Source organism: Saimiri boliviensis, chromosome 2 (assembly GCF_048565385.1).
Source record: "Saimiri boliviensis isolate mSaiBol1 chromosome 2, mSaiBol1.pri, whole genome shotgun sequence".
Classification (NCBI taxonomy): domain Eukaryota; kingdom Metazoa; phylum Chordata; class Mammalia; order Primates; family Cebidae; genus Saimiri; species Saimiri boliviensis.
Genome location: NC_133450.1, coordinates 72179597 through 72202148, shown reverse-complemented (window position 1 = coordinate 72202148; position 22552 = coordinate 72179597).

The window sequence follows — 22552 nt, the reverse complement described above, 5'->3', positions numbered from 1 at the left end:
TAGACTCTTTGTTACATTGACTGCATTTCTCTCAAATGCTTTTTGAGGGAGGGTGGACATTTAGAAAGGTGAATTTCTTATGGTCAAACCAATGGGTTTTGGTTTATACCATTTTATACATTTATGGCTAAGAACCTATCTGCGATCACTTCCTAGACAAAAGCTAATCATCTTAGAATTTAAAAAGCATAGTTTATTTTTTACACAATTTCTGGGATCGAGTTTCCCAACATGCAGCCCAAATACCTGCTCAGAGCACAGGCAAAACAGGAGAAGTCTCATCCCAAAGTCAGCAGCAATTTTTAGAAAAACTTGACACACAAAGAATACATGTAAGAGTTATTATGTTGGATATTCTTGCTGTAATAGTTATTTACATATATTATATATATTATATTACACACACACACACACACACACACACACACACACACACACACACGTTTTTCTTTTGAACCACAGTCTTGCCCTGTCATTCAGGCTGGAGTACAGTGATGGGAACACCTCTCACAGCAGCCTCAACCTCCTAGGTTTGAGTGATTCTCCCATCTCAGACTCCAAAGTAGCTGGGGCCACCGCACCTGCCAACATACCTAGCTAATTTTTTTTATTTCTTATTTTTGTAGAGATGGTGTCTCGTCATGTAGGTCTGAAAGTCCTGGGCTCAAACGATCCTCCCGTCTCAGCCTCCCAAAGTGCTCAAATCATAGGTGTGAACCACTACACCTGGCCTGTCATATATTAATTTTAATTTAAACTTAAATTAAAATGTAATTAATGAAACGGGGAGCAGTTTAGTTTTAGTACTTAAGGTCCTAATACCGTGGGCACCTGGACTGAAGCTCACCACCCATCCACAAACACCACAGAGGCAGACACAGTGAAAATCAGACATGGAGGCTCTCCTCACCAGACTTTATCTCGCTCCATCTCTGCAGCTCTGTGATGCCCGAAGCAGGGGTTTGCTTTGTATAATGGGCAACCCAATCTTGGCAGGAAACCAAAAGTCAATTTCCAGGAAAGGCAGAAAAGAGTGCTCTAAAAACTAGAGGACCTCTGTGGCCTTGTGGTCACCTCTCCTCTCTTGCAAAGGCGCAGCTGTCACAGAACCGCACGCCTCCACCAGCACAATGCCCCTCAAGCTGCTGTAAGCCCCTGGGGAAAGCCAGCGACCAAAGGACGCACGTGTGCGCGCACACTCACTTGAGGACGGCCATTCATTCCGTGCCTCCTCTACCAAACCTTGTGACAGGCCTTTTCCCTCCCCTCTCTGCTCTCACCAGCCTTTCTCCCCCTCCTCTCCCCCTTCACAGCTCCCAGTTTTATTAGTATTATTATTCTCTTAAGTGGCACGTGTAGTACCACTTCCTGCTCCATCAGGCCCCGCCGAAAGCCACGGAAGCGTGCCCTCCTCGCCGTGACATCTGTCTTGGCGGCAGCCTCCTCGGGCGGTTCTCTTGGCAGCCTCCACGGCTGCCACCAGGCCTGTCGGGTGGCTCCGCGGCTGACGGGCTGTCACCGCCGCCCCCTCTTGCGGGCTGCCATTTTCTTTTGATTTACCTTTGATTCGGAGGCATTTGCATGCTTTCATCACTTGGTGGACAAAGTCCTCGGCAAGTCTCCCATGGCTGCCTTCTGTGTAGGCGGCCGGGAGAGGGGTGGATCCCTCTGTGACTTTGCTTTGAGGTGCAAATGGAGGCCCCGCCGGCCTGTGTCACCGGGAGCCCGGAAGCGGGTGTAGACTGCCACTTCCCGGCTCCCTGGGAGATGCCGTGGAGTTGCTCCTGCTTTGGCTTGGAAGCTGCTTTGCCAGTGACAAGTGTCCCCATGTCAATTAGTTTATTAATCACCCAGCTAGACAACTTGGTAATGTGGTGATTTCAGGGTTAGGCTGCACCGAGTCCTTCCTTTTCTGGCTGGACTTAAGAGCTCGTTAAAGGACGTCCCCTGCTCTCCAGAAAACTCTGCCTCTGCCTTTGCGCACATCCCGGTGAAACCCTTCAAAACTGCAGACTCCTCTTCCTCGGCGGTGTGTGGACAGGAGTGAGGACAGGGTTAAATTGCTAATCGAGGTTTCGTGAGGTCTGCCAGAGCTGAGTCTCCAACACTTACATCTGTTCAACAATTATTACAGCATTTTTGTCATAAAAAATTCAACACCCTGAGTGTCGTGCTAGCAAAACCTGAAAATTTATGCAGTGAATAGAATAGCTAATTTCTCTGAGGAAATGCAGGGGGAAAATTACAGATTTTACTTAAATTCCAAACACCAGAGTGCACACATCTGACGCCCTCCTTGGGTTTTTCTGTCACACCACCGGACCGAAGACGTCTTCCCGTCCACCAGGAAGCAAGGATGGCCCCTGGACGCAGGCTTGGACCTTGGAAGAAGCCGTGCTGTGAAACTCCAGACTGGTCTATGCACCCACCCAGAGTGCCTCTAAAAGACCTCCCTTCCCAATTAAATCCATGCGTGGTGTAGAATCAGGCTTCAGTTCCGGAGTGAGGTTAGCGTGATTGGTTTGCGTTTTTCCCACTCCCTTCTTCCGATTTGCCCCCACGCCTTTAAAACAAGTCCTTGGAGAAAACAGAGGAGATGGAGAAGAGCCCCAACAGCATCAAGAGTCTTTAATCTCTTTAATTCATTCTAATGCTGTTTGATGCTTGCAACGGCAGCGTTGGAGTTTGCCTCTCTGCTCCATAAAGCTCTGGAATATGGATTTTATGCTAAAACTAAAAGCTGTCTAGTTAGGATGCCAGCAGAGTGGAACAATATGCTACAGGCGATCCTCAACTATTCTCCAGGGCCGGAGTCTGACTTCCTCGACTGCGTGTTTGCTACCTTAATCATCACTGCAGCGGGATGAACAGGAATCTCTTGCACTGCCACCGCAGTGGTACAGTTAACGTTATCCGAATTTTCAGAGATTCTACTGCCAAGAGAGGACACTTGCTCCCCTCTCTTAGTGACTGTTCCGGGGACCCTGTTTATTTTCCCCGGAATGAGGTGGTCAAAGGGACCAGCTGCCCTCTGCTCACTTACTCTGCCTTGTAATAGCTCAGCATGGCAAATATTTTCTCTGTAGTAGCTCACATCTCCCAGCCATCTCACCCCAGAGCTGGGGAGCACGGCCACATGTCAAGAGAAAAATCCATCATTGGCATTTATGTCTTAATAAAAGCATGTGCCGTTTTCAAATAAAGTAAACGCTACAGCCATTCCCTCTCTCCAGTCGAGGTTTGTCTCTTTCCTCCTGTGTCATACCACTTCTAGAAGGTGCAATGTGCCTTCAGAAGAACGCAGGGAGGCTGTGATTGAGAGATTCCAGATAGGCGGACACAGCTCTCCCAGTCCTGTGAGTCCTGTGAGTGGCGGTGACAGCTTGAGGAACCCCCCACCCCCTGCAGTCCGGCTATGCCTCAGGCACAAAGCACCTACCAGGAGGAGGGCCAGCCACACCTGGCTCCCAGGCAAACCAGGTCCCCAGGCACTGGTGTCACAGCTGAGGCGCTGCCTCTGGCTCTGTCACACATGGAGATGTCCCGGTGCATCACATCCCAGCACAGTCTCCTTCCTGATGTCCCCCTCCAGTCTTTCCTGGGGCTGGAGAGCTCTGAGGAGGGGACCTATGAGTGCAGGGTTTGCCAGCCAAGGCAGAGCCTCAGCGGCCCCATGTGAGTACCACTGCAGCCCTGCATGGAGACAATCAGAAAAAAAAAAAAAAACACAGACACCAGCCGTAGCCACCTTGCTGTCGGAACATCCCAGGCTCTCTCGCCAAGCACTTTGTCTTGCTTAATTTTCAGACTCATCCTGTAAAGTGTGTATTATCATTCCCTTCTTCTTGCTGATGAGCCCAGAGCTCACAAAGATCAAACAAGTTATCCAAAACTGCCAGGCAAGGAACCAGTAGAGCCAAAATCAGATGTCAGACTGGTCAGAAGCAGAGCCCCTGCCCTCTCCACCATGCCACTCAGCCCTTGAGGTGGTTTTCCAGCTGAGAAGCAAGTTTAGCCCAAGATGTACAACAGAAATGGGAGCAGGGTGAACCTGAGGAATGAGGCATGTCTGCATGTGGAAGAGACCACGGCTGTGCACCTGGTCTTCAGAGGAGAGAGGCAGAGACGACCAGAGGGAGCAGGGACTTAGCTCGACTTGAGAGAACGAGGCTTCGAGAGGCATCACTTCCAAGAAATGGTTCTACTGCCCTCTGCCTCCTCCATAGCTGTGGTTTTCCAACCATGTATCCCATAGAAGAGAAGTTTTGGGTCCATGGTGGTGGAAATGGGGTTGCACAGCTCCCTACATCCATCAGCATTGATCTTCTTTTATTTATGTTATATGCCAAATCTTAATGTCCAGGCCCCAGAAACATTCACCCTAGCGAGACCCCCTTTCTGGACCTCCGCCAGCTGTTTTCCAGGCAAGAAGTTCTCAGAGCCATGCTGCACCCTGACTGCCTCTACAGCAGGTGTTCTGGACCTCTACAGCAACACAAAAGGATCATTTCTGTTTCCACATATAGCTCATGTCATTTGTTGTCACATAACAAATTCTCTCTGAGCATAGTGGCTGAATGAACCATAGTGGCAACAAGCATGTATTGCCCCCAGCTTCATAGCTCAGGAATATCTGAGCAGAGCTTAACTGGGTCTTCTGTTTCAGGGTGTCCCGTAGAAGGTAGCCAAGGTGTTACCCAGGGCTGCAGGCATCCAGGGCTTAACTGGGAACAGAATCTGCTTCTGAGTGCACTCACGTGGTTGCTGGCAGGAATCAGCTCCGCAAGGACTGCTGGACTAAAGGTCTCGGTTCTTCACCAGCTGGGAATTATCCCTACTTCCTTGTCCTGTGGCATTCTCCATAGGGCAGTTCCCAACAGGACAGCTTGATTCATCCTTGTAGGCAAGCAAGGATGCCATACGAGACAGGCTGCGCACAGGACAGAAGTCATATCTTTTATAAGCTAATCTCAGAAATGATATCCCTTCCCTTTTTGCGTACCCCATCCTCCAGAAGTGGTTCACTAAGTCTAGCCCACATTCAAGAGAGGTGTTCACATGAGGACGTGAATACTAGAAGACAGAGATCAGCTTACAGTTTGTCCCCCTCACACCTCAACTCTACCCTTTAGAATGGACAGTTGTCACAATGCCTTGACCTCATCTATCACTGGAGGCCAGAAAGAGCTCTTTCAATTATCTTGTGCAGGAACCAATTTTTTCTTCTCTCCTTATGGGTGATTTCTAAAGACACCAAAATACCTGCTCCTCTTTGTCTACAAAGTCTCTGCCATTACAAGGACCAAAAAAATGTGTGCTGTAGTGTCAGAACCCTTGACCAAGCCCTTGCTACAGATCAGACACTGAACTAGAGCTTGAAATATTTTGTCTCAATTAATCCTTGGAGCAGGCGTAGGTGGTAGCATTTATTGAATGAGTGAGGACTTGGAGGCTCAGTGAGGGTAAGGAATGTGCTCAGTGCCATTTATCCACATATGTAGTGGAGTCTGAATTCAAACACAGGCTGTGTTTTGTCCATTCAGCCACTTCCAGAAATATTTCAGAGGAATTACACATTCATTCGGGGCCTGGTAGCATTCAAAGAAATCCTCACACATGCTACTTATATGGCAACCTAAGGTTTAACATTACTGTATGCTCTAGATTTTTATGTGAATCATACCATTTTATTCATTCAATAAAACAATTCTAGAAATACATAGACAAATATGAATTGCTTACATTTATTTGAACCATATGGCATTACCATTGTTAGTGGTCAAAATATCAAATACCAGCAACTCTATAGGGTTTAGTCTAATGTCTTTTTCTCATATTGATGCTTACAGATGGATAAATGAGTCTTTCATAATCTTTGTCTACACTACAACTTCTATAGACTTGAAACAAAAGTTTTCTCTCTGTAGTATATGGCAAAAGGAGCAATACTGACAATATTTAATGAATATCTCTGCTTGGACCTTTTCAAATTTACTATTTGCTATTATATTGTATTAAATATTTATAACTCCAGTGTAGATACTATTATCCCAACTTTTATACTGAAGATGAATCAAGTTTCGAGAGGTAGGTGATTTGCTCGAAGTCAGACAGTGAACTGACAGAATCAGCCCCGTAACCTGCTGGATGTGCTGGATTCCAAAGCACATGTTTTTTCCATTCCATTTTGTCTCACCAAGAATCACGTACTGGGAATTTGCTGGAGGTCACGGAGCTCTGCATGAGTCAGCCTGCCCCTCTGTGCTGTTGAAACATACGTAAACACCAAAACACCAAAGCAATAATGCCCACTGGAAACAAAGCCATCTCAAAGATAAAGTGCCCACTCTCTGTTTTAGAGGTGATCAAGAAAAGATTGTCAGTGACTCATGACTTAGTTCTGACAGAAGGCAACTTGACTAGCAGAAGAAGACAGAAGAAAATGTCCAACTGTGCAATCTGTAGATCTCTTTAGCATCTTGGTGGCTGAACCACTGATTGTAAGTCCTCGTGATAACCCCTACCCTTTTGTGTGCTTTTAGTTTTGGAGTCAGGGTCTCACTCTGTCACCTAGGCTGGAGTGCAGTGGCTCCATCTTGGCTCACCGCAACCTCCACCTCCAAGTGATCCTCCCCCCTCAAGCGATCCTCCCACCTTCCCACCTCAGCCTTGGAGTAGCTGGGACTACAGGCAGGTGCCACCACGCTCAGCTAATTTTTGTATTTTTGTAGAGGTAGGGTTTTGCCACATTGCCCAAGATGATCTCAAACTCCTGGGCTCAACGGATCCAAACCTCTGAGCCTCCCAAAGTGCTGAGATTACAGGCATGAGCCACTGCACCTGGCCTCGGGTACTTTTTAATCTGCAGAACTACCCAGTCTCAACGTCTGCTCATTGGTACTTTCCTCTTCTGCAGCCATTTAAAAGGCTAAAACTCCTCATTGCCAAATAATGAACAGGAGTAGGAATCAAAGCCAAGAAGACTATGCGTGCTAGGACATAAGAAAAGCATAAACTTAAGAAAACTCCAGGACAAGCACTGGGAGCAACGAATTTAACAGAGTGTAATTCAAACAAGAAGAATCATAGATTTCTCAAATAATCCCAGAGCAAAATTTTATCTATAAAGACTAAATGGAGGCCAGAATCTGAGAGGCTCATTTACCTGCGTTATACCTGAAATTTGTCACACACTTTGCATTTCAATATGGTCTCTGGATCAAAGGCCAAGAGGATTATTTTGAAAATCGTAAAAATATTAGTGAGGAGAAACTGAATCCTTATTTAAATGATACTAAACATAAATAAAAGCAAACCACGCCCAAAGAGAGCATAAAAATGGGAACCAGCATTCTAAACCACAGATGAAGAACATGTCTGAGAAAGGGATTTGTTGTCAAAGGTGAAAAAAATTTATGAGTATTTGCTTTGTATTCTTTTTAAAATATAATAAAATACAGAAAAAAATAAGGCACGATAAGAAATAAACTTCTTCTAACATAACAGGTTCAAATGAACCTTGTAATCTACGAAGGGATCTAAAAGAAATTATGAAAGAATCAATAATAGCTCATATTTACCAGAACCTTACAATGCCTCGGATGTTGTTCTGTGCCCTTCACATCTATTAGCTCAGTCAATTCTTGGAACGAGTCTCCACACTGGCTTTTTGATAAGGAGACTGAGACACACAGAGCAGTTAAATACCTTGCCCAACTCAAAAAAATACTAAATGGAACAGCTGAGATTTAAGCTCAGGCAGCCTAAGTCTGCATGCACATGGTACTGGTCTAAAGAAACCAAAGAAAAGGATCTACACAACAGAAAATTAAATCAGCAAATAGAAAGCCAACATGAAGGCTTCCAGGTAAAAGTCAGCAAACTACAGTTCATAAGCCAAATCTGACCCACCACTGGTTTTTGTGAATAAAGTATTATTGGAACACAGCAATATCCATCTGTTTATGCATTGTCTTTGTACTTCAAAGGCTGAGCTGAGTAACTGAACAAAAGACTTATGCCCTAGAAAGCTAAAAATATTTTTTATTTAGGCTTTTGCAGAAAATGTTTCCTGATCCTTGATTTAGAGAAAGAAGACATTGGGATGCAACTTACGTGAGAGAAGATGAAGATATGGAAGACACAGAGTAAAGAGGCAGTGTGTGTGAAGAGCTGACATTTCAGAGGACATGACCAGGGCCAACAGAGCCAATGTCTAATCAAATATATCAAGGAGCGTTCAGAGCGGAAAATGTCTGAATATGTTCTTCAGAAGGGCTCAAATTATTCCAAACAACAATTTCCTTAAAAAACTCCTATCTGAAGAGAATTTTGACTCTTTGGGGAAAAGCTGTTTTATAAAATTGTGGGGATGGCAGTAGGGTGAACAGATTATTTAAAAAAGAAAAAAATATGGGTAATCTCAGACTTCAAAATTTTTCATAGAAAGAAGAAAGTGAAATACAGTCTAATGAGGCTTGAGAAGAAAATGACTCAATAGTTTTACACCGAAGGGATGATTTGTAAAGGAAAAAGAAAGACATTCAACTATGCAAAAATAAAAAGTATACCACCACTATAACACTCATGCTAAAAAATGGGACCTAAAGATACACTTGAAATGACTGAGTAATTAATCAAAATAAACAATTCAAGAAGAGGGCAACCATGGTTCAGGACAAATAGTAATAAGTGTAGATCACAAATACTAAATACTAAACACAGGAATTAAGTCAAAATCGGTTCAGTAAGTAGAGTAAGAAAAATTTGAATTGAAAAATTAAAATATCATATTAAAACTAACTATATAGCTTATAAACAAACCATCTCAAGAAGAGCAAAATAAGGACAAAATAAATTTTAAAATAAATACAGTTAAATCATATATAAATTAGTTATAGACTGAGACAATAGCATTAACAAATAAACATAAGAGCTGATATTAGAAATATATAAAAAAAACTACTATTAAATCCAAATTAAGAATGTAACAAATAAATATGCAAATTGGCTGTGGGACGTTAGATACAATATCAGATAAGTTTATAAGTTAGAAAAATAAAGATGTGCAGTCCTATATAAAGACATACATGAAGAAAATATAATGAGAGAGGTGACTTTTCTATTTACTGTTTAATTTTTTTTCTGTATAGATTCTGTTCTTTGGTTCCAGAATTGGGAAAATTCCAGAAAGCTGAAATAACAAAAATTAGTCCAAGAAGAATTATAAAACTTTTGTAAGCCTATAGCCATGGGGAAAATATGGGAAAAAAAATCTTTAACGTAATGATCTCCCCAAAAGACTCCTAGGCCAAGTAATTTTGCTAGTTCTTTAGAATTTCAAGTGATAGAAAATTATTATTACATATTATTTAATCCAGAACATACATAATGATGTAAAAATCTTTCATTCATATTATAAAGACACTTTACACCCATATCAAAAGCTAGCAATGAATGGGACATAAAAAGAAAACCAGGTATCTAAATTACTCATTACAACACAGGCGTTATCCTACATCAAATACTAGCTAAATGAATTCACACACGCATTAAGAGGATTCCAGGTATTTTTACTAAGAATATAAGGAAGGCTTAATATTAGCCATCGATTCATTCATCACCTCACATTAAAATGTCAAAGTTGGAATAAAGTATATACATGATTCCACCTTTGTAGAAGCAAAAATAAATTTTATAAATTCAACATCCATTTCTTAAAATACTTATTTTGAAGCATTTAAACAAAAGTTTCTATAATATGCAATGTTTATATTCCAGAAACATTCCCATTTAAGTTAGGACAAAGGGCTCCACGCCCAACCTTTCACCCTTGGCTTGTTTTGTAAATTTCAGTTCTGTTATAAGACAGGGAAAAATACATTCAAGTTACACAAAGAAGAAGATGAATACTGATTAATCATTCATAACCATTAATATTATGAATTGGTAGACAATATATCTAGAATATCTTACATAGTTAACAGAAAGCAAATATGTATAGCTTTAAGCCAGTTCAATAAATTAACCAGACACAAGATCAGCAACCTGGTCAAAACTGGGTTACATGAGCCATCTTAGTACACATCACATTCAGAAGAAGCACAAATACAACATCCAAAAAGAACTGAAAAATGTTAACGTTTTTACTACTATGCCTCAAGAAATGTCGGTTTTATATTAGGTGATATTTAAATTAAAGTTAAAATAAATTAATAGAAGCACTTCTGGGAAACATGGATGAATGCTGGAATAAATTCTGGGCAAGTGAAAAGACTCCCTAAACGTGAAATATGTGGTATAGCCTGTTATGATCCGAATGTTTATGCCCTTGCAAAATTCACGTGTTGATGTCCTTACTCTCAAAGTGATGGCATTAGGGACAAGGAAGTTAGGAAGTGACGGGATCCTGAGACTCCACTGTCATGAATGGGATTTGTACCCTTTTAGAAGAGACCCTAGAGAGATCTCTCATCTTGCCACCATGTAAGGTTACAGTGAGGTGGCTATCTATGAACCAGGAAGAGAGCCTTTACAAGACACCAAATTTGTCTGAGTCTTAATCTTGAACTTCTCAGCCTCCAAAATTGTAAGAAATAAAGTTATTTTGTTTATAAGGTTATGGCATTTTATTGTAGCAGCCCAAATGGACTAAGAAAAACTCTTCACAAAACTTGTCAGTACACCTGACCAGATAAAATTTAAAATTTTTACTATTGAATGCCATCATCAACAAAATTTAAAATGCAATGCAAAAATAAGAATGTTCACTACAAATATGAGGATGAACATTAATAACCTTTATACACAAAGATATCCAACAAATTAAACACATACACATGAATATTTTAAAAAGTGGGCAGAATGCATAAATACACAACTTGAAGTAAAAAGCATATATAGGCCAGTTGCAGTGGCTCTCGCCCGTAATCTCAGCACTTTGGGAGGCTGAGGCAGGCGGATCACCTGGGGTCAGGAGTTTGAGACTAGCCTAGCCAACATAGTGAAGCCATCTCTCTACTAAAAATACAAAAATTAGCCAGGCATGGGCATATACCTGTAATCCCAGCTACTTGGGAGGCTGAGGCAGGAGAATCACTTGAATCCAGTAGATGGAGGCTGCAGTGAGCCAAGATTGCATGACTACAGTCTAGGTCTAGCCTGAGTGACAGAGTGAGAGACTCTCCATAGCAAAAAAAAAAAAAAGCCTATATAAATGGCCAAATAAATCAAACTCATTCATTGGCATTTGAAAATTTATTTTACAAAATTCTGGAGATGGTAGTAGGGTGAACAGATTATTTATAAAAGAAAAAATTGTGAGTAATCTCAGACTTCAAAATGTTTTACATCAAGGTGAGATGGCTCAGTCTTCCACCATGTAAGGTTACAGTGATACAAACCAGGAAGTGAAAACAATGAGGAATTGGTGCTTTGTCCTTGGCTACATTGGAGAGGGTTGGTGAGACAGGAGCCTTTGTTCACCAGTGTTGGAAGCTCACTGAACTCTGTGTGCTCCATGAGGAAGGGGTTCCTCCCTTTGAGCGTGGATGCTGACATCTAGCAATAATCAGCGGAACTATTCACTGATGCAAGAACCACAATTCAGCCTCCAGAGGTAGTGCGTTCAAGAAGCTTAAAATATTTATCCATTTTTTTCTCGGTAATTTTATTCCTATGAAGGTATCTATAAAAAAATAAAATGTTTAGATAAAAATATAATTACATGGCCAGGCACAGTGGCTCACACCTGTAATCCTAGCACTTTGGGAGGCCAAGGTGGGCGAATCACTTGAGGTCAGTAGTTCAAAACCAGCCTGCCCAACACAATGAAATCTCATCTCTACTTAAAAAAAAAAAAAAAAAAAAAAAGGCCATGCATTGTGGCAGGTGCTTGTAATCCCAGCTACTTGGGAGGCCAAGGCAGGAGAATCACTTGAACCCAGGAGGTGCAGATTACAGTGAGCCAAGATCGCACCACTGCACTCCAGCCTAGGCAACAGAGCAAGACTGTCTAAAAAAAAGAAAAAAAATAGTTACAAGAATGTTTACTGCAGCAATATGTGTAATTTGTATAATTTAAATAAATGAAAATACTGTAGTAAAAATGTCCAATTATTAAAGTAAGCTTATGTTCATATTAATTACAGTTTAGGTGGTTTTTAGAAAATGATTGTGCCCCCAAATATTTAATGGTATAGGAAAATAGTTAACAATATACTGATTACTGAACAAAATAATAATGCATGTGTGTGTGTGTGCCCCCCTACACACACACACCCAACTTTCATGAAAGAAATGTATGGAAATATACATATAATATACATATGAAATAAGTTGTGCACTCCCTTTCTGTCCCAGTTCAGCCCAGCCTTCCAAGGGGCACTTTGACTTTCATAGCTCAGTTTCTGTATTCCTGGACCTCATTGTAAAGATCCAGGAAAAAATAAGTCAAGATGGGCTTGTTTAATTGACATGTTGGGTAGCCGGGCAGGTTTAGCAAATAAAAATACAGGATGCCCAGTTAAACTGGAATTTCAGATAAACAATCAATATATTTTAGTGTATCTCAAGTGTTCAATGGGATATATTCAGACAAAAAGTTATTTGTGATGTATCTGAGATTCAGATTTAACTGAGCATCCTAGCTTTGATCCGGCCACCGTTAACAGAGCGATTGAAAAGAAGAGAGTGAAAATGACCTGGGTTTCTAATCCAGTTTTGGGAGCTTGGAAAGAGAAAAGGCAGGGAAGGGAGAAGGAGGGGGATAGGACAGGCCTGTAACGGGAATAGGGAGAGGAGCCTTGAGGAGACAGAAGCTAAGCATTTAAAAAGATTTCCACCAGGTGCTGTGGCTCATGCCTGTAATCCCAGAACTTTGGGTGGCCAAGGCAGGTGGATCACGAGGTCAGGAGTCAAGACCAGCCTGGCTAAAATGGTGAAACCTCGTCTCTACTAAAAATACAAAAATTAGCCAGGTGTGGTGGTGGGCGCCTTTAATCCCAGCTAGTTGGAAGGCTGAGGGAGGGGTAATTGCTTAAACCCAGGAGATGGAGGTGGCAGTGAGCTGAGATGGCACCACTGCACTTTAACCTGGGTGACAAAGTGAGACTCTCTCAAAAAAAAAAAAAAAAATCTCCTCTTTGAATACCAGATTGGTGCTTCTTCTGAAAGTTACATCATGCTTACTGAGGCCAGAAAAAGGCCCCACTAAATAAAAATGACCTAGAAAGTCAAAGTAAAAGGATTGGCAGGATTGACATGGAAATTCCAGGACGTAGCTAGGTGTGATTTCGTGTTCTTCTCTACATTTGTCTGCATTTTCTAGATTTTCTACAACGATGGGCACAATTTGTTTTGTAAACGAGACACACTTGGAACTTTTTTGTAAAACCCAACCTCACATGAGCAGGTGTTTGTCTGATTTAACCAAGTGATTCTAACTAACTAAGGGAAAGGGTCACTCTGGGCATCCTGTCTCAAGATGCTAACACCAAACTGCCTCTGTTGGCCTCAGAGCCATCTCCTAAGACACTGGCCTTTCTCTTGGATCAGGATCTGAAACACCAGGCTTGTCTGTGTGAAGAAATAGTCCACCTGGTTCACTTGAATGGGTCACCCAGATCAAACTCACTCTGACCCTGAATAGCATCTGGAGCTATTCTTTCCAAACTGGTTATACTTCATGTCAGACCCTTACTGAGAAGGGAGAAACCCGAAAAGCCTCCCTTGGTCAAATCTGGGCTCACTTCTTCTGCACCTGTTCCCTGATCCAACCTGTTGCTGCCTCTGACACACCTGGTCACACCTTGGCTCCTTCTAACTTGTTCTTTTACCCCATAAGTTGAAAGTAAAGCTCTGTGACGTACACACAGTGCACCAGGCCCTATATCAGGAATTTTGCCTGCAGCAGCTCATTGAATCTTCTTAACAACATGTCAGGCAGGTATGAAAACCATCATTTTATAGTTGAGGCTGAGTAACAGACTGGAAGTCAGCCGGCTAATTAGAGACTGCATCTCAGATTCAAATTTCACCTTCTTTGGTAATAATACTGATACTGTTTCTACTGAGTTGTACTGACAAGCACCAGCAAGCAGTTTTTGAATGAAAGGGCTGGACGAGGTGGCTCAACCTGTTATCCTAGCACTTTGGGAGGCTGAGGCGGGCTGATCACCTGGGGTTGGGAGCTCAAGACCAACCTGACCAACATGGAGAAACCCCATCTCTACTAAAAATACAAAACTTAGCTGGGCTAATTTTTGAACTCCATGGTGGTGTATGCCTGTAATCCCAGCTACTCCAGAAGCTGAGGCAGGAGAATCGCTTCAGCCTGGAGGTGGAGTTTGCGGTGAGCTGAGATCATGCCACTGTACTCCAGTATGGGTGAGAGGGTGAGAGCCTGTCTCAAAAAAAAAAGAAGAAGAAGAAGGAAGGAAGGAAGGAAGGAAGGAAGGAAGGAGGGAGGGAGGGAGGGAGGGAGGGAAAGAAAGAAAAGGAAGGAAGGAAGGAAGGAGGGAGGGAGGGAGGGAAAGAAAGAAAAGGAAGGAAGGAAGGAAGGAGGGAGGGAGGGAGGGAAAGAAAGAAAAGGAAGGAAGGAAGGAAGGAAGAAAGAAAGAAAAAAGAAAAAGAAAGAAAGAAAAAGAAAGAAAGAAAGAAGGAAGAAAAGGAAAGAAAGAAAGAAAAAAGAAAAGAAAGAAAAAGAAAGACAGAAAGAAAGAAAGAAGAAAGAGGGTGAGAGAGGAAGCAAGGGAGGGAGAGAGAAAGAAGAAAGAAAAAAGAAAGAAAGAAAGAAAAAAGAGGGGAAGAGAGGAAGCAAGGGAGGGAGAGAGAAAAGAAAGAAAAAGAAAGAAAGAAAGAGAAAGGAAGGAAGGAAGGAAGGAAAGAGAGAGAGAAAGAAAGATAGAAAGAAAAGAGAAAGAGGCATTAGCTTGGCCACAACATTCATGTGGCCTGAAGATACATTTTCCATGGTGTCTTTAAAAGGTTTCAAATACATTTCTTGCCTTAAACATTTGGAGATTTGGTACCACAAGCCAGATGTCTGGCTTCTTTTTGAAGGGCTCAAGTCTGGCAACCACGGGTAAGAAGCATCTAGCCTTTGCGGTTGTATTGCTTCCCCGGGTGATCTGTCTGCAGTGTTCATTGTGCAATACCTGCCTCAACACAAGGAGTATTTGCAACAGCTTTCTCATATCTACGCAAACAGTTTTGTTTTTATTTCTATTTTACTTCATTTCAATTCATTCTGTCTCCATGAAATCCGCTCTACCCAGGGTCTTCTGTAGTCCAATTTCCTGCTGCTTCTGATTGGTTCTCATTCATCTGTGAAATTTCCCTGCCTATGTAAAGAAGTCAGAGCCCCGGTACACACCTCCAGGACTGCCTTATAACAACACTGATCCACTACTGAGAGCCTACTGTGTGACGGTCACTCATTCACAATTAATCCTCAGCCGGTTCCAGGTGCTTACAGGTCAAGACAGGAGTCACAGGCAAGCCAGCAGCATGCCCGGCCTGGGCCTTTCCCACTGGGCATGCTACCACCACTCACACTGTCATGCCACACCCATATCTTGGTACATGGGCTGTCTGAGACCCCAGGAGACCAAGACCTGCTTGAGCACCAGGATGCCTAATCCAGCTGGGTGTTCCAGTGCCTGGAACTGAGTTTGGTGCCCAGTAGGTGCTCCATAAATGCTTATATAGAAAGAAAGAAAAGAAGAAGGAAAGTGAGGCAGGAGGGCAGGAGAGAAGGAGACTGACTGGAGGGAACGTTTGCATTGACTGCCCCTGAGTATTCAAAGCAGCATTTGAACACACAGCCTTGCCCTGGAAGTAAAGCAAAGGAAGACAGCAGTGCCTGGACCACGCATGCTGCTTGTGTCCCATCTCCTCCTGCACTGAGTTGTCAGGCTGCAGGGAGATGGCAACACAGTCACTAGACGCACTCAGACCTGGGCCACACCCCCCGAGAAGCAGATGCACTCGGCCACCATGGCATAGCAGCTTTTCCATCACAGATTAGATGCTGGAGTCCTGGAAAGTCATTCAAGGAAAACTTCTCTCTTTCTTTCCCCTGGAAACACATGATTAGCCTTTAATTTAAGTCAAGGTGGGAGTGGAAGAGTACAGTCGTTGTAGGAAATCTGAGCAGTGATGCTTTAATCCCATTTAGGGACACTTTGAGCAATGACTTATAGATAATGAGAGATTTTAAATTCTTTGGTCAGTCTCTAGCTAAAGGCTTTTTATGGGGGAAAGAATGAGTAATTCAATGCAGATGATCTAGCCTCTTATAAGCTTTCATTAGTGATTTGTTGGACATGGATAACATAAATTTTGCGACCAACCTATTAACAACTCGAATTGGAAGTTGGTTTTCCTGCCCTCCACAGACCATTTCAGGAAAAAGTGTAATAAGCGGAGGATCGATAACTCCTATTTGGTATAGAATGAGAGGTAAGTGATCAGGACTGCACTATTTCTATTTATTGAACATCATGTCAACAAATTCCCATTTCAAGGATAATAAAACAATCTACAGCCAGTGTCAAGTTTGTTTATCCATACAAAGCACAAACAATAGATTTCACTTTAAACAAAAAATTGTACTAATGTTCTTTTTAAAATAATCCATATTTTGATCCACTCTGCCAAGTAAAAAATAATTTTGCATTGAATCTGTCAGCTGTCGAGACACATTACATCCCATAAAAAGGACAGCAGCTTTGGGAAGAAAAGCACCAAAGCTGTCCGCAGACCTCCTCGTTTACTGAATGAAGGATGAGGTTAGTTTACTCAAGATAGTCACATAAACATGGACACTTAAAAAATAGTTACATAGAAAAGAAAGAAATGGCTAAATTTACCAAATGAGGAAGAAACTTAGCTGCAGAAATATTTCTAACCTATAGTTCTCAAACACAGTGTGAGAAGACTGAAAAATAAAATTTGAGTCATTAGAACCTGACAGCTTCCAGTCATAATATGCTGACATGTGTAACGGGAATTAAGAGATTCTACCAGCGGAATGAACGTTCATAATTTTTTTTTTTTGAAGCAAATCATTTATTTCAGCTCCGTGAATCACAGTGCGGCAGCAGGTCACCGGACATTAATAAATGGCATAATACAACTTTCTCAGGCTTTGTGTCCTTTCTTAAGTAGATTCCACTTACAGACACTAATTATTGGTTGAATGGAAGCACTTTCTGCGAGGCAAAGCAAAGGAGGTCTATTCAGAATGGAAATGAGCTTCCGGGGGCTTCAAGAGGGGCTGGGACCACTGGAATTCTGCCCTTTGGTATCTTTCTAAGGTGATTTTGAATTTTAATTGGTTCACCTTTTCAGGGAAGAACCACAGCCTCCCCCAATTTACTTATCACTAACAGACACTTATAAGTGTTCTGTGCGTCACAGGTGGTCCCAGCTACAGGAACACAGAGAGGATTATGAGGAAGACTTCTGTCTCACCTAACTCCTTCTGGGGATGGGGAGAAGAAACATGTCCCCAGTAAACACTTGGAGCCGACACAGCAGGTCAGAGATTGTCAAACACTGGTGAGTGGGCACCTCACTTGGAATGCCAAGGTTTCAATAGAATGCCGAAGGCCCTGGGATCAGTTTGACCGGGTTCAAATCCCAGCAACTCCATTAATAAACTATGTGGCCCTGGTCAAGGAATTTGACCTCTCTGTCATGCGTTTTTCCTTGGTCAAATGGAGTTGATCATGGGGCTTCCTTCTTAGAGCTCTGGTGAGAATATAATGAGTTGACTGGCATATGGAAAATGTTTCTGGCCCATGGTCGGTTGTTGACTCATGATATTTGTTAGCTGGGACAATGGCGGGAGATGATGAGGCACCATCACAGAAGAACTAGGTAGGGCCCAGGTGGCCTATGGGCTCCATGGACAGAGTATGAATTCAAAGATGGTTATTCTTGAACCTGAAGATCTTATGGAATTTTCTTGGGACCTGTAGCCCCGTCTTCTTTCTGATTTCTTTCGTAGAATAGCTATCCTGTGTCTGCCCCACCACTGTCTTTTGAAAGCAGATAACTTGTCTGGTTCTGCAAGTTTACAGCTAAAGGGGAATTTTGCCCCAGAATAAATCATACCTTGAGTTTCACCCACATGTGATTTAGATACTATTTAGATGAGCTTTTGGACTTGGAGTTGATGCTGGAATCAGTTACGACTTCTGAATGTGGTGAAATGGGGTCTATGTGTTTTGCATGTGGGAAAGACATGAGTTTTGGAGGGCCAGGGGACAGAGCATGATCTCTGTAGGACAGAGAAAATTGTGTCCCCCCACAAAAAGAAGTTCATGTAGAAGCAAGTCCTCCCGGTCCCTCAGAATGTGGCTGTATTTAGAGATAAAATTTGTAAAAAGGTAATTAAGTTAAAACTGAGTCCACTAATCCAATGTGACTGATGCCCCTGTAAGAAGAGATCAGGACACAGATACATAAAGAGGGATGGCCGGGGAGAGACACAAGAAGAAGACGGCTATGGAGAGAAGCCTCAGGAGAGACAAGCCCTGTGCACACCTTGACCTTGGACTTTCAGGCTCTCGGACTGTGTGGAAATACATTTCTGATGGTTAAGCCACCGGAGAGGTGGAACTTGTTAATGGCAGCCTTAGCAAGTTCATGCAGATTTTTGAAAAGTTTCCTCAGATACTTTCGCTGGGCCCCACAGAAGAATCTTGGTTTTATATCATGTGGTGCAAAGACCTTGGGAAGGCAGAAGTGGTTCTGGCCAGTCTCACGCAAACCTCTGAGAGCTGTTGCTTATCTGCAGAGTGACCTCCTGAGGCTAAATTTGCCCCTCTGGGTCTCAGCTTGCTCCCCTGAAAAGAAAGGTGTCAAACAATACCACTCACCACTATAGAGTTTTCCAGCAGTGGCTTTCTGCAAAATAAATCAAATGACGTCCTCCATCTTGGTCTTTCTCCTAGCAGTGGGGTTACATAGAAAAGAAGACAACAGGTTAGCAAGACAAGCGTGGTTTCTGTGGGCCAAAGATCCCCAGGCTAGATACCAAGGCAGTGGGAAGAGGAGAAGATAAAGGCTAAACTAGAAATGACGAACTTAGATCCAGAAGTTGCCATGGGGCCCAAGGCAGCATTTTACATATCTGAAAATTTTTGTCTGCCTGTCTATTTTTAGCATTTTTTTGCTTTTTTTTTTTTTCTTTTCTTTTTTTTTTTTTGAGATGAAGTCTCTCTCTGTCACCCAGGCTGAAGTGCCGTGGTTCAATCTCGGTTCACTGCAATCTCCGCTTCCCCGGTTCAAGTGATTCTCCTGCCTCAGTCTCCAGAGTAGCTAGTACTACAGGCACGCACCACCACGCCTGGCTAATTTTTGTGTTTTTAGTAGAGATGGGGTTTTATTGATCAGACTGGTCTCGAACTCCTGACCTAGGGATCTGCCTGACTCAGCCTCCCAAAGTGCTGGGATTACAGGCATGAGCCACCACATCTGGCCTATTTTCAGCTTTTTTAAAAAAGTGTTTGTTCTGTTGGGCCCTTCTCTGCAGTCACTTGTGATGGGGAAAACACACTGATGTGTCTTCCAACCCTTACTTGATGAGAAGGCAAAGATAGAACTAGGAATGCGCTGCCCTGTGTGAAGCGGTGGTGCTTTTGGGGTGAATCAAGGTTTGGGGGAATCTTTGATCTGGCACTTAGCAAAAAGCCCCAGAGGAAGTTTGGAAACCTGCAGGCAGCAGGAATGAAGAAGCAGGGGGCTGGAGGCCGCTTTGGCTGGGGTTACTCAGGTAGGGGAGCGGGGCAAACTCAGGTATTACGGAGGCAGGTTTGAGTCACTTAATTTGCATTCTTTCGCACAGTCTCCACTGCTAAGCCCTGAGAGGCGGCTTAAGTCATTTACAGGGTGATTAATTTTCTTGCTAGGGATGTAGGCCTATTCCCAAAGGCCTCACATAATTCACAACTAGCACAATTCAAGATTAATTCTCTGGAGGAGGAAATGTAAGGTAGGGTTTGCATTAGTTCAAAATCTGCGCATAAACTAAGACGATTAATACATTATATATCACAATTTCAGATGTGCGCTAATCAGATTCGCAAAACACACAACCACACCCTGTGCATCTTATGGGGCCAAGAGAGCTGATTAGCGGGTAAGAAGATGAACTCTCTATCCTTACGCATACCTGGGGTCAACGTGCCGGAAGCCAGATCACCTCTCCAGAGAGCTTCTCACGCTCATCATTCCTCCTGCAAGTGAGGATTTTCTGAAGATTGCTTACCTGTAGTGAGACAGGACAATTCAGTGGCCAAAGTTGCAGCTCGACCTTCAGACAGACACGGGTTCAAGTCCTAGTTTAGTGGTAATCTTGGATACTTAACTTTGCTTTTTTACCTAGTCTCTTTTCCTGTAAAATAGCAATTATACTAATCACACCTGCTTCAGAGGGGAGTCTTAGATGTTAAACCAGAAAATGCATCTCAAGCACATACTTTTGTGCGTGGCACATGTATATACTTAATAAGTATTAGTGTTGTCTGGCACAGGTGGCTCCTACCTGTAATCCCAGCATTTCAGGAGGCCAAGGAAGGCAGGTAGTTTGAGCCCAGGAGGTTGAGACCAGCCAGCCTGGGCAACGAAATTAAATCCTGTCCGAACAAAAGAAAAAGAAAAAAAAAAAAAACGAGCCAGGCATGGTAGTGGGCCCAGGTAGTCCCAGCTAGCTACTTGGAAGGCTGAGGCAGAAAGAAAGATTGCTTGAGACTTGAGCCTGGGAGGTTGAGGCTGCAGCAAGCCATGATAGCACTCCAGCTTGGGCAACTGAGTGAGACCCTGTCCCAAAATAAAAACAAACAAATGAAACAAATAAATAAAATATTAGCTGGTATCATTGTTAGTTTAGATATCCCATGCTTCTCCTCCTTTCCTTCTACAATCAGGAGAACTACCCCTATTATTATTCCCACAGACCAGAAACTGGGGTGTCAGGAGAGATGAAGAGTTTTGCTCCGTTGTTACAACTAGTAAAGATAACAGGGAGACCAGAACTCGAGCTCACCAGGCTGCAATATCCATGCACACTTTTCACTTCAGCTCGCTCCTGTTGGAGGGGATCGTAATGGGCCAGGCAGTGGTGACCGCAGGGCCATGGAGCAGGACCGGGCCTCTCCGGCCACTGCACTTTCTCCTGGTGCTGATACCTGTGTGACCAGTTAGCACAGATGTGCTTCGTGGACACTGCTGGCATTTCAGTAATGCGGGGATATTATGCGCTGTAAAAACAGAACATCATTGCTTACCAGGGGCTTATAAAAATAATTGCGATCCAGGCTGGCCTCTGTCACTAGTAATTTATCGCATTGCTCCTCTTTTTGTTAATGCAGTTTACACAAGTCAAACGAATTACACGTAAATTGGGAAGCATGTTAGACTTCAAGTCGAGAAGCGACATGCATAGGTGTGAATAAGATATTTTCGAATTTTTCAAATCCCAAATAGAGGTGGGTGATATGCTAGTAACGGGAGAGGGAGGTGCTCAGGACTGGGAAGCAGGAAGCCCTCCCTCCGGCCTGAGACACCAGGGGAGAGTCTCCATGCTTCCGGCCCACACAGCCAATGCTGCTGCTGCAGTGGTACGTCCAAAGTTGGCCCAAGTTCCAGCTGCCCCTCACTGTTGCCTGACTGACCCCAGACCTTTAGCCCGACAGGCAGCGTCCCTCCTCCTGGAGCTCCCGTCTTGCACCTTGGCATCCTCCCATCAGCCTGCTATGCTGCTGTCCTGTGCTGGGCATGTCACAGCCTAGGTGCCTTTGCTTCTGCCAGCCCCTAGGCCTACAGCGTCCCTGCCTCCTCTTCAACATGCCTGCATTCTGGGAGTCCTTCTAGACCCCTTTGCCTCGCCTCAGCTGAAACCCACTGTGGTCTGTCAGAGCTCCCTTGGCAATGCCATGCTCTCTACCCAAGGGTCTGGAAGTTTCTTGAGTGCTCAGGCTGTGTGTTCATTCCTTCCATGATGGGTTCATTCACTCTTCGATTTGATAAGTAATCCTTGAACATCCTCCATGTGTTAGACTTTGTATGAGCTTCTGAGATCCTGGTTCATGTTTCCACCCTCACCCTCACCTCACTGTGCCAAGTAAATGCCTCATGGTTAAAAGGAAGGAATGAACAGGAAGTATTACTGTTCCTTAAACCCACTTTTAGGCTCCTTGTGCTATGCTGGGCCTTCTCTTTGACCTCACACCCAATTCACATGGTAGTCTATGAAAGATTACTTCTGCATTTTATTGCTCAGGAAATTGAAATTGAAGGTCAAAGAAAATAAGTAACTGAGATGATGGCACAGAGCAGGAACTCGGCCTCAGCCACCCTCTCAACTGCCCCATGTTGTTTATTTAATGAAAGTCTCATAAACCTTTGCAATGACTGAATGAATGATGGAAGTACATACGTCCACTGAGGACTTCAGGCAAGAACATGTCATTTGTACTGGAGACAAAAGGGATGGGCAACATAAAAAGATGTGCCTCAAAAAACCGCTCAACAGTTTGGCCAA